At 39.5% G+C, this 12,801-nt stretch overlaps 1 protein-coding gene across 6 annotated transcripts in view; it reads left to right on the top strand.

Annotated features, from left to right (window-relative positions):
• Window positions 1-12,801, top strand: part of CHD2 (chromodomain helicase DNA binding protein 2) — a 135,161-nt gene that overhangs the window by 22,569 nt on the left and 99,791 nt on the right. The window contains exon 1 of one of the 6 annotated variants that reach the window (XM_081831605.1): window positions 12,048-12,688. The exons of the other annotated variants lie outside the window; for them this stretch is intronic. The gene's annotated coding sequence lies outside the window, so the exon portion shown is untranslated. Of the gene's footprint in view, window positions 1-12,047; window positions 12,689-12,801 lie in introns of those variants that run through there. 6 annotated transcript variants of the gene reach the window in all.

Here is a 12,801-nt window from a genome sequence, read left to right as displayed (position 1 = left end):
ATTTATTTATTTATTTGAGAGAGCGAGAATGAGAGAGAAAGAGAGTACATGAGAGGGGGGAGGGTTAGAGGGAGAAGCAGGCTCCTCGCCGAGCAGGGAGCCCGATGCAGGACTCGATCCAGGGACTCCAGGATCATGACCTGAGCCGAAGGCAGTCGCTTAACCAACTGAGCCACCCAGGCGCCCTTTTCTTTGGCTTTTTAAAACCTAGTTTCCAACTGATATTTGGCACCTTGGAAATTAACATCTGTAAAGATTAAGTCCTCTCGGGAACGTGATCAAACAGTATTTGATGAAGAATTTTGTGAAAGTTTTAGCAGGTTATTGTTTGAGAGGTGAATCTGGAAGTTTTGTTGACTTTTCTCTGACAGTGTCTGAAACATTTTATTTTTTATTTTTTTGAGAGATAGAGAGCGTGCAGGGGGAGGGGCAGATGGAGAGGAGAGAGAGAATCTTAAGCAGGCTCCACACTTAGCGCAAGGCTCCATCTCACAAACCTGAGATCATGACTTGAACCGAAATCAAAAGTCAGATGCTCAACTGACTGAGCCCCCCACCCCCGGACACCTTTCACAGACTTTATAATTAATTTACTCCTCTCCCTTCCCTCCTACAGCAAATCCTTAACAACTGTGAGATAACTTCTTGAGGCCCCTGGGATTTCCAAACTCCCTATACTTTCTCTTATAAAAACTTGTTCCTGACAAAAATTGAGTGTCTGCTCTGTGTGACACCTAGTAAATTTTTTGTTTATGAGCCTTTTTTGTTGTTGTTTATTAAGGCCTGTTAGGTTCTTTCTGCAAACCTTAGAACTCTGTTGGCTTTCTTGAGGGGTGGGGGTCACATTAGTGAAGACAGTTTTTTTTTTTTTTAAATCACCTAAGAATTATTTAGTATAGAAATAAACTATGCTGCCAAATTATGCTGGGTGCTTGTTGTTATAGGTGAGCAATTGTCTCCTGTCTTCTAGCCTGCCCCGGCATTGAATTCAGATTTATACCTTAGCAAGATTGCTATTGCTTTGGAGCTTTAGTGTTATTAGTATAAAGCCAGAATGAAAAGTTGACTCAATCATCAAATACCCATCAAATACCAAATACCATCAAATTCCTAGACTTAAGGTTTATTGTATGTTTATTTTGTAATAAGTAACTTAGTACAGTGTTGGAACACGTTATTTATACGTCTGCTATGACCTTTCCCCTTAAACAGTTTAAACTTTAATTGGTAGGGCAAGCCTGGGGACAGAGACCTTTAGAAAAAGTTCGAGTGCAGCTTATGAGGTGGAGAATGAGCCTTTGCTTTGTGAAATAAATCATGGAGAACCTAGATGTGTGGAAGCCTTTCACGGTACATTTTGAAACAGTTCCTGTTTAGTATTTTATTGTTAAGATATTTGGCTAGGGTCACCTTTTTTGGTTAATTCAGTGACATCATCTGGATTATATTCCATAATGAAAAGTACTTTAAACTCCCTTTACTGGAGAGTTCCCTTAGTTTGGGGAAATGGTGCAGATGAGCCTTGGCTAAGGCATCATTCTAAGGATGGTCCTGATTTTATACTTTGGATTCAGTTTAATGAGTTATTTTGTTACTTGTGATGTGTTTAACTGTTAACTTCCATATCTGGCAAGAGCTGTATACCTAATACACACTAGTGCAATGTTTACCTGGATCCTGAAAATTTTTTTCCCAGTTTAGGCCTGTGAAGTACTCACTGTTTGGACTTGTGGGTTTCTCACTTAAAAATGTGGATAATGATAATCTTCACTGGGTTATGAAGTTAAGTAATGTCTATAAAGTGCTTATTAGCAAAGAGCCTGTTAATTCAAAGTGCTCTTTAAATGTAAGCTATGAGTAATATTTTACTTCCAGTGCTTTATCTTAGTTTCTTCCCCCTCTTGAACTAAATTCCTTGTTAAGAGCCAGATTGTCCCTGAGAGTGAGTTTGGTGTCCTGGCCTCCCACAAGAGCTCGTTTAGGCCTAATTTTAGGCCCCTTTCCCTCCAGCTGATACAGGAATCTGTCTAAATCATTCTAAAATGAAGGCAAGTCCCCTTTTAGTTAGTTGAAACCTTGGGTGTGTTTTCAGTTAATCCTCTCCTAGAATTTCCTTCTGAGAAAGCCAGCCTTTTGAAGGGAGTGTATGGTTCTTTCTGGACCAGAACAGCTTCTTGTGTGAGTCACAGCCCAACTCTTGGCAGTCACACTGAGTAGGTACCTTTTACCCCCTTCTGGAGTGAGTGATTATTGCCCTGATTTTCCCTCTGCCTCATTTCCCCTCTCAAGCTGTGCAAGAGTTGAATAAGGAATCCAAGGAGCAGTGCTGTTTGGATATAGATGTAACTGCAGTAATATTTACAACCAATGTCCAGTTGGCTGTGGCTTGCTTTTTAGTAATCCACCCTCACCATAGCACCATGTATTTGACTTAGCATAATGCCCAAAGTCCAGTTTTATTCTGCTAGAACTGTAGTCTAGGTTTAAGATTTCTGTGTTGTTGGTTTTCTTAACGTTCTTCATTCCCTTTCCTTTTGGTTTGTGAGTGAGTTGAGTTCTATTACTTGTTCCTATAGCAGACCTGGAGGGCATCTTAAAAATACTCCAGTCCAGGGGCGCCTGGGTGGCTCAGTTGGTTAAGCGTCTGCCTTTGGCTCCGGTCATGATCTCAGGGTCCTGGGATACGGCCCCGCATGGGGCTCTCTGCTCAGTGGGGAGTCTGCTTCTCCCTCTCCTTCTGTGCTCTCTCTCTTGCACACACGCGCACTCTCACTCACTCTCTCAAATAAAATCTTTAAAGAGTACTCCAGTCCAGCCCAGCTCCTTAGGATTGAGTTAATTTTCCAAAGCTCTACATGCATTTTAAATGTGCATGTGTTTCCACATGTTTGCATGTATTTTGAATCTTTTGACAGAGCACTCTTGTTGGATTCTTTTCTAACCCTTGATGTTCCGGTTGCGTGTCTCTGTGCCCCTTTAGGGCAATTTTACTAGCAGCTTGCCTTTGGAGGTCTGGAAGCAAAAGTGGGCGGGGTGCTGTTAAGGGTTGTTGTGTGTGATGGAGGAGGAACAGTTTCTGCATTAAAGGTCATGCCTGGTCCTGCATGTGGTGTGCTGATGGAAGCTTTCGACCCCAAGATTTCCGAATTCTTGTCCTACATGCTTTAAATTCTAGTGCTGTCACTTTCTTACTATAATTCTCCACTTAGCCCTTGTTAGATCCCTCTAAAAGTTTGGATTCCAGAATTGACTTTGAATGCAATTACATTCCATTCAGAATCCCCTTTCCCTCCAGCTGATACAGGTAACTGTCTAAAGCAGTGGATGTGGGCTCTGCTGTGGAGCAGTTATTTAGAGTTGGTGGGTTGTGAATTGTCATCAGCATAAAAAAAAAAAAAGGAACAATATGATAATAAACCTCAGAGAATGGCATTTGTATGGCTTATTTCCAAGTTCAGCAGTACCCATAACGCTGGTTATCTTTCAGTTTGGATTTTATCATAAAGGAAAACAGCATGTGGTAAGAATTTTACGGGAGAATACTGGAGTAGATTTACATTCTTTTGACTGCTTTGTGACAGGTACTAAATTTTAAGGTTTTGTTTTTTTTTTTAATGTGTATATTATTTAATGTGATGGTTAGTGTAGCAGAAATGCTAGTGCCCTCCTTCTGGTTAGCCAACTCCCCAAATTAACTGTCACCGAGCTCTCTTCCTTTGAAAGGCTGTGGGTGGTCCTGCATCCTGCTGAGGTCTTTTATACCCATCCCATTGTGTTCCTTCACTGGAGTTGTATACATAACAAGGATTTGTAGTTACTTCTCAAATTTGTTTATGCTGGTTTCGCTGGTAATTTTGCATTTCAGTAACATACCAAACCAATGGACAAGATGATTGTGAGAGATATTTCAATGAAAACTAAGTTGTTTGCTTTGGAAAGACACAATAACTGTCATTTATAGAGCCTACTGTGAGCCTGGAACTTGTTAGAACAAGTCCTTTATATGTGTTAAGTGGGTTGTCTTCACAAGCCTATGAGGTAGGTGTGATTACCATCCCTGTTTTGCCAGTAGAAAAACTGAGGCGTTGTGGGGAGGGAGAACATGGTAGAATTGGATTCAAACACTGATAGGTTGGTTCCAGGGGTCACTTAGGCATCTTGTCAAAAGTTGCCATCAAATTAGATGGCTAAGAGGAAACTGTAGGTAGGGGAAAATGGTACAAATCTGGAATTATCCTATACGTTGTTTCTCTTAAAAATCTGCATTTTAAAGAAACCAAAAACTCAAAATCTGAATGCATTGTAGGGTTGATTGATGCCGGAAACTCAGTGCTGCTCAAAAAGTCATCGTTTTGCATAAAGAATTTCTAGTTAATATGTGGCTGCTGAAGTGATTCCCATGAGGGTGCTTGGGGACTCACCAGGAAAGAGGGTGGTTGGGAGGGGGTGGTACTGGAAATCTCAGAAGAACTGTGTCCTTTTGCAGTCTGACTCCCATTGCTCCCCCCCGCCCCCACTTTAGATTTGGCAATGGATTATGAAGAGGGGGCTTCTAATTTGTTGTTTTGTTCTAAACTTAGTTCCCATACTTACTTCCCAAATAGCTTTTGCATGAGAATCCATTGAGAATTTTTTTTTTTTTTTTAAAGGCCCCAAACCTGCTTGGATTTTAGGGGTTATGTAGTAGGGCAGGGGAGATCATTGGCATTGTCAGAGCGTTCCAGGTGGGTCTTTTGTGTAGCCAGGGTTGGAAACAGTTGTTCTGTAGACATGCTCTGAAAGGAAACAGCTCTTGATTGTGGTGGGTGGTGGGTGTTGAAAATCTTGAGTGTCTTCATTTCCAGTAGAAGCTATTTGACATTCAAATAGAGCCAGTGTATGGCTGGTAAGTTGTGACTTTGAGGGAGGCAAGTGATGGGTCAAATTCTCTTATTTCCCTTGCTTGATTTAAAAAAAAAATTTTTTCCCTTTGAATTTAGCTTTATAGCATTTTAGGCATTTAAGTCCCCAGATTTACTTGCTAAGAGTCACTTTGAGTGCTTGTTAAACATATTCACAGACTTTTCACCTGTAAGTTTGAATTCAGTTGGGTTTGGGAGGTGCTCAGGAACCTGGTTGAACAACCACGGTTGTTTCTTCTGCTGAGGCTGTTTTGGGAAATAAGGGCTAATTGGGACAGGAATTTGGGTTTCTGTCTGCTTTTTTTTTTCTTTTAAGATTTTATTTGACAGAGATGGGGAGAGAGAGAGATTGAGCACAAGCAGGGGGAACAGCAGAGGGAGAGGGAGAAGCAGGCTCCCCTCCCCGCTGAGCAGGGAGCTTGGTGCGGCCCTGGGATGATGACCTGAGCCAAAGGCAGACGCTTAACCAACTGAGCCACCCAGGTGCCCTCTGTTCTGCATTTTAGTTGTAAAATCTTGGGCAGGAACCTCTGAGCTTTTTTCTTTATCTTTTAAAAAAGGAGAAAGGGTAGGGTATGTGTCTCTTGGGGAAGCTAGAATTGAATAAAATAATGCTTCTGAAAGCAGTGGTTTCCCACTAGGGACATCCCCATCCCTGACTTTTGGCAGTGTTTGGAGGTATTTTTGGTTGGGTCTGGGGTGCACCTGGCATCTGCTCGGTGGAGGCTAGGGATGCTGCTAAACATCCTATAACACATACGGAACAGCCTTGCACAAAAGATAATGAATTATCTGGCCCCAAATGTCAATAATGCCACGCTTCAGAAACTGTGGTCTAAAATATTTAGCAAAGTGCTTGCCACAGTGAATATTGGTTATTATTAAGAAAGTTGGGAGTCGGGGGGTGCCTGGGTGGCTCTGTCGCTAAGCGTCTGCCTTTGGCTCAGGTCATGATCCCAGCATCCTGGGATCAAGCCCCACATTAGGCTCCCTGCTCAGCGGGGAGCCTGCTTTTCCCTTTCCCTCTGCTTTTCGCTCTTCCTACTTGTGCGCTCTCTTTCTGTCAAATAAATAAAATCTTTAAAAAAAAGTTGGGAGTTCTCACCATTCCTATTGTTTTTCTGTGGCTTGATCCAGGGACCCCACTTACGTCCTATGACACTGGGCAGAAATCATTTACTATTGAGGTTAGCATTCAGGCCTTTTAAACCTCCTTTGAACGTTGGACTTGCTACCTTATGGAAGTCTTAAGATTATAGCCTAAAAGTTAGTAAGGAAAGAAAAGTTTAAGACCCAAAGGGCTGAAAGGAATTTGTGGTCAAACTAGGCCATCTGTCCTCAGGGCTCTAAAGTGGTGGTAAATACACCACATGAGATGGTTGGTTATAGAAAGAGCCCCCCCCCCCCCCCCGGCCAGTGCCTGCCTTCACTACTCGGTGGATTAGAAAGTCTTAATGTTCTTGTAGGATCCTTAGTGCACTGGCAGATCTAATTGGGTAGCTATTTGTGAAATGGTTATCTGGTTTGTACCTCATCCAGGCTTTCTTGCTCTAACTCACTTTTTCCTAGTGGTGTGTGCATGGGTGCCATTTGATTGATGCTTCCTGAGCCATTTAGGACTACTCAGTGTTAATTGGTTATGGGGGAGCAGAGGTAGCATGATCAAGACAAGATGACTTTGGGCTCCAGTTGAGAATGTTAGGAGCATGCTTATTACAGGTCGATGTTTTTCCCTTGTTAGCACTGAATTTCTGAATCTGGGAGGTGCTGATGAGACTTCAGTTTTTATCTCTTGAAACTGTAAGCAGCATGTTTGTGTGCATTTTTTTTTTTCCTTTTCTCTTAAGAGGAGCCATGGTGTTACCAGTGTTTGAAGTAACTTCCAGAGGAACTGTCAGACCCCAGAAAGGTCTGCTCCTGAATACTGATCAATTCTGCAATATTAGAAACAGTCCTTTTTGAGAAATTCAGAAAAACTCAGAAAAATGCAAAGAATACAATTAAAGCTCTAAACAAATTAGATATGGCTAAAATCCTATTTACCCCTTCTCTTTAGTCCCGTTCATGAACTTGGCATATAAAAAGTTGGCATTTTAAAAATTACATTGTTTGCATAATGTGTTTTAAAAATCTAATAGTTTTGAAATTGCCGTGTTGATGTTTATAGATCTAATCCATTCCTAGTCTAACTTGTAGTTGATTGCGTAGTATGAATCTACATTTATTTCCTTTATATTTTTGGTCTTTATGAGCAGAGCCATGAACATTTTTATACTTCCCCCTCCTGCACAAATTGAATAATTCGTCAGGTTATATATCCACAGATTGAATTGAATGATTCATATGGCTATTTTGAGGTTTACTGGAAAATGGCAAGTTGCTTTGCAAAGCTTCTGCTGATTGCTTTTTCAGTAACAGTGTATGAGTACTATCTTGCCTATTTTCTCTGCATCACTTAGTATTATCATACATTTTAATTTCTACAAAGCAGTTGAATGTGAAATAATCTGTTGTAATAATACACTTCTCAAATCACCCCTGAGGTTTAATTTCCTTTTCATAAGTTTTTCTGTAGTTGATGTCCCTTGTCCTTTTTCCAGTTTTCTATGGATTTTTCTTTGATCTGTGTAATTCTTCTCATATTATATTGAAATTCCTCTTCTCAAACTGTTACTTGTCTTTTTTTTAAAGATTTTATTTATTTAAGAGAGAGAGAGCATGAGAAGGGGGAGGGTCAGAGGGAGAAGCAGACTCCCTGCCGAGCAGGGAGCCCGATGCGGGACTCGATCCCGGGTCTCCAGGATCATGACCTGAGCCGAAGACAGTCGCTTAACCAACTGAGCCACCCAGGCGCCCTGTTACTTGTCTTTTAACCTTGTTTATAATGTGTCTCGTGTATTCTTCAGAATGGTAGGACTTGAACCTACCATTGGTGGAGGAGGTCTTAATAAAGGTCTTAAATGCAGTTCCATTCATTTAAGGAACTGCATCTAGTATTCTTTATCAGTAAGAAACTCATGGTTTAATGATCTTTGCCTTTCCATCCTCCCAAACACAAAGAAGTGTTTGAGGAGTTGCTCTGCATTAACTGTGGGTGGTTCAATGATTTGTTTAACTGAAGAAAGTATGATGGTGGGACAATGTGAATTCCATTCTGTGGGGCTGTGGGATGACATCATGTATATACACTTGGGCTAGGCCTCTTCTATAAATAAGGATAGTTTGTCTTAGAGGGTTTTTATAAAGATTTAGAGGAAAATTTTTGCATATGCCTGACACCTAAGTGCTCCATAAATATTACCTATTAAATCATCGATAGAATTTAGTCTGGAAGTAAGTTTTAAGGAATTTCAGTGTAGGTTGCTTTCTGTTTTTTTTTTTTTTCCAGATTTTGCTTTCACTGATTAAAAAAACCCATCCTCTGCCAAACAGTTCAGCCATTTTGTAAGTTTCAGCAAATAAACACTACCCCAAGTGCTGAAATGGCAGCTCTTGGGCAGAGGACCCACAGGCTTGCTTTTCTTTAACTGAAGTGTTGCTGTGCTGACCTCTTGTGGCCATTCGGGAAACAGCGATAATAAAATTGAAATGGGAACAATAGCTAATGTCACTTGCTTTCAAAGAACAGTTGTAAAATAAACTTCATCACTCCATTTTTGCGAACTTCAAAAAGGGTTTTGAAGAGATACCAAATCTTTTTCTATCCACAAGTGAAAAGAGGTGTTAAAGTTTTTTTTACAAGCATTTATTTTCTATTGGAATCTAAAATTCCAGTTTTGGGGTGCCTGGGTGGCTCAGTCAGTTAAGCATCTGCCTTAGGCTCAGGTCACGATCCCTGAGTCTCGGGAAGGAGGCCTATGTTGGGCTCCCTGCTCAGCGGGGAGTCTGCTTCTCCCTCTGCCTCTTTCTCTCTCTCTCAAAAAAATCTTTAAAAAAACAAAATAAAATTACAGTTTTGATGAGTCCCTTTTGTTACTTTTTACAGTGTATTTCCCGTGTTGTGATTGCTCAGCCCTAAATTACAAGACTTGTTTGCAAATTAGATTTTGAGTAATTTTAAGATTCACTTACTTTTCGTGAGGATTCTGTATATGTGATGTATTCCTGAATATTCCATTTTTAATTGCTTTATCACTATTAATGCCTTTGGAAATCAGGTAATTTTATGACTCTTATTTGTTTAGGTGAAAGCTTAATTAAAGGACTCCCCCCACCCCACCACTAACTCAGTTTGATCCATTTAGTCGAGTCTTGTGGATTTTCCACATCTCCTGGTCTGAATCAGCATCACAAGCTACAATTATGTATTGATAATGATTTAGTATTATGATTAGGCCTTTATAACAAATCTGCATAAAATTTAATTGTGTCTTTTGAGGGAATAATTAGATTGTCAGTGATTTAAATGTGGAGGTATTTATAGTTTTTTGGTTTTTAAATATTTTTTTTTCCTTTTTAAAAAAATACTGCTTTTCTATTTTAACATTTAGGAACTTGCCCTCCTAGGAGAGAAGTATGCAAATTAATTGAGTTATACCTTTATTAAGAGTTTTTTCTTTTAAAGGAAGTATCATATTTACTTTTTCCAGTTGTATTGAGGAAATAATTGGCATATGTCACTGTATAATTTTAAGGCGTATAGCGTGGTGGTTTAATTTACATATACTGTGAAATGATTCCTACAGTAGCATCCATCCATCCATCTTCTCATACCGATACAGTTAAAAAAAAAAAAATTTTTTTTTTTCTTCTTGTGATGAGAACTCCTAGGATTTACTTTCTTAAAACTTTCCAGTATATCCTACAGCAGTGTTGGCTGTAGTCATCATGTTGTATGTTACATCCCTAGTACTTACCTATCTTACAACTGGAAGTTTGTACTTTTTGGAAATACCTTCCTCCAGTTCTCTCTGCCACCCTTGTGTCCAGTAACTACCAGTCTAATCTCTTTTTTTTTTAACAAGTTTTTTAAAAAAGTTACTAGTTTATTTCTTTTTTTAGATTCCACAGATATGTGAGACCATATGATATTTAGTATTTGTCTTAGATTGTTTCAATGTCTTGGCTATTGTAAGTAATGCTGCCATGAACATGTGAACATGGATATGTAGGTATCTTTTTGAGTTAGTGTTTTTGTTTCCTTTGGATATATTTCGAGAAGTGGGATTGCTGGGTCATAGGATAGTTCTATTTTTAATTTTCTGAGTATCCTCCATGCTGCTTTCCATAGTGACTGTACCAGTTTACAGTCTCACTAGCAGTGGATGAGGGTTCCGTTTTGTCTGCATCCTTGCCAACCCTTGTTTGATCTCTTGTCTTTTTGGTGATGGCCATTCTAAACAGGTGTGAGATGAATCCTCATTGTGGCTTTAATTTGCATTTCCCTACTGACTAGTGATGTCGAGCATCTTTTCATATATCTGTTGGTCTTTTTTTTTTTTTTTTAAAGATTTTATTTATTTATTTGACAGAGAGACACAGTGAGAGAGGGAACACAGGCAGGGGGAGTGGAAGAGGGAGAAGCAGGCTTCCCGCTGAGCAGGGAGCCCGATGTGGGGCTCGATCCCAGGACCCTGGGATCATGACCTGAGCCACCCAGGCATCCCTAATTTGTTAATTTTTTAAAAAAATATTCTATTTGAGAGAGAAAGGGAAAGCGTGTGCCTGTGTGCATGAGGGGGAAGCAGAGCGAAAGGGAGAAGCAGGCTCAGTCCCAGGACCCTGAGATCATGACCTGAGCCGAAGGCAGCCACTTAACCAACAGAGCCACCCAGGTGCCCCATTAATTTGTTAATTTTTAATGTGTTTGGTTTTTGCCATTGAGTTGAGTTGTTAGGAGTTCTTTTCTATATTTTTGATACTACTTATCAGATATGATTTGCAAATATTTCTTTTCCCTTTTGTAGGTTGTCTTTTCACTTTGTTGGTGGTTTCTTTGGCTGTGCAGAAGCTTTTTAGTTTGATGTAGTCCCACTTGAGTTTTTGATTTTGTTGCTGGTACTTTAGATGTCATATCCAAAAAATCATTACAAAGACTACTGTTAAGGAGCTTTATTTCTATGTTTTCATCTGGGAATTTCATCGTTTCAGGTCTTAAATTTAAGTTTTTAATCTATTTTACGTTATTTTTTGTGAGTGGTCTGGGATATGGGTCCAGTTTGATTCTTTTACATGGGGAGATCCAGCTAGTCCAGCACCAGTTATTGAAGAGACAGTGTTTTCTCTGTTGAGTTTTCTTGGTTTTCTTGTCAAATATTAGTTGATTGTGTATGCTCGGGTTTATTTCTGGGCTCTCAATTCTGTTCCACTGATCTATTTTTCTGTTTAAATGCCAGTACCATACTGTTTTGATGCCTGTAGCTTTATAGTATAGCTTGAAATCAGGAAGTGTGATGCCTCCAGCTTTATTCTTTGTTCTCAAAATTATTTTGGCTCTTTGGGGTCTTTTGCAGTTTCATACAAATTTTAGGATTGCTTTTTCTCCTTCTGTAAAAAATAACCGCTGAAATCTTTTTTTTTTTTTTAAAGATTTTACTTATTTATTTGACAGAGAGAGACACAGCGAGAGAGGGAACACAAGCAGGGGGAGAGGGAACACAAGCAGGGGGAGAGGGAACAGAAGCAGGGGGAGTGGCAGAGGGAGAAGCAGGCCTCCCACCGAGCAGGGAGCCTGATGTGGGGCTCGATTTCAGGACCCTGGGATCATGACCTGAGCCGAAGGCAGACGCTTAACGTCTGAGCCACCCAGGCGCCCCAACCGCTGAAATCTTGATAGGGATTGTATTGAATCTCCAGCTGGCTTTTGGTAATGGTGACATTGTAATAACATTCTTCATACTTAGGAACATGGGGTACTTTTCCATTTGTGTTGTCTTCTTTTAAGTTATTTTTAAGTAATCTCTACATCCAGTGTGGGGCTTGAACTTAATAACCCTGAGATAGAGTCACACGTTACACTGGTTGAGCCTGCCAGGCGCCTCCCATTTGTGTCATCTTTTATATTTTTCATTAATGTCTTAAAGTTTTCAGAGTAGAGATCTTTCACCTCTTCAGTTAAATGTGTTCCTAAGTATTTTATGGTTGGTGATGCTATTGTAAATGGGATCAATTTCTTTGTTTCTTTTTCAGAAACTTTTTTAGTGTATAGAAATGCTACTGATTTTTATATGTTAATTTTGCATGCTACAGCTTTCCTGACTTCACTGATTAGATCTAACAGTGTTTTGGTTGAGTCTTTAGGATTTTCTCCATATAAAATCATGTCATCTGCAAATAGAGACAATTTTATTTCTTTTTTGGTTACGTTGTATTTCCTTTTCTTGCCTGATTGCTCTAGCTAGGACTTACAGTACTGTGTTGAATAGGAGAGGTGAGAGTGGGCACACTTGTCTTGTGCCTCATCTGATGGGAAAAGCTCAGCCTTTTCACCATTGAGTATGACATTAGCTGTGGGAAGGCTTTTTCTTTTTTTTAAACACTTTTGTTTTTCCCTGAATATTATTTTAAGTCTTATATTTAATAAGTCATTTATGTTTAAAATCATATTGGACTTGATAGTTTCAGAAGTAATTTAAAAAACAGTCTTTCATTCAAATCTGTAGCTCATTTTGTGTAGGATTGGGGTACTTATATCCCTTGCCTTGCATTTGGTTCTTTTGTCTGGATTTATTATGAACCATTTTCAATGTTGAAAAGACTGATACTTACAACTCACCACTCATCTTCAGTCACAAAACATCATCAATATCATTATGCTCTGATCACATCTGCCTCCCTCAACTTTAGAGGTAAGTACAGTTGTGAATTTGGTGTTTATTTTTTTAGAGGTTTGATTTTCATACTAATTTTTTTTTTAAATTACACAAGTAGTTCATCCTATCCATTAGTATACTTCAAATAA

Source organism: Leptonychotes weddellii, chromosome 9 (genome assembly GCF_054177405.1).
Source record: "Leptonychotes weddellii isolate Sample4059 chromosome 9, ASM5417740v2, whole genome shotgun sequence".
NCBI lineage: Eukaryota > Metazoa > Chordata > Mammalia > Carnivora > Phocidae > Leptonychotes > Leptonychotes weddellii.
Note: the sequence above shows the minus strand (reverse complement) of the source record. Positions and strands in the feature narration are given on the sequence as shown.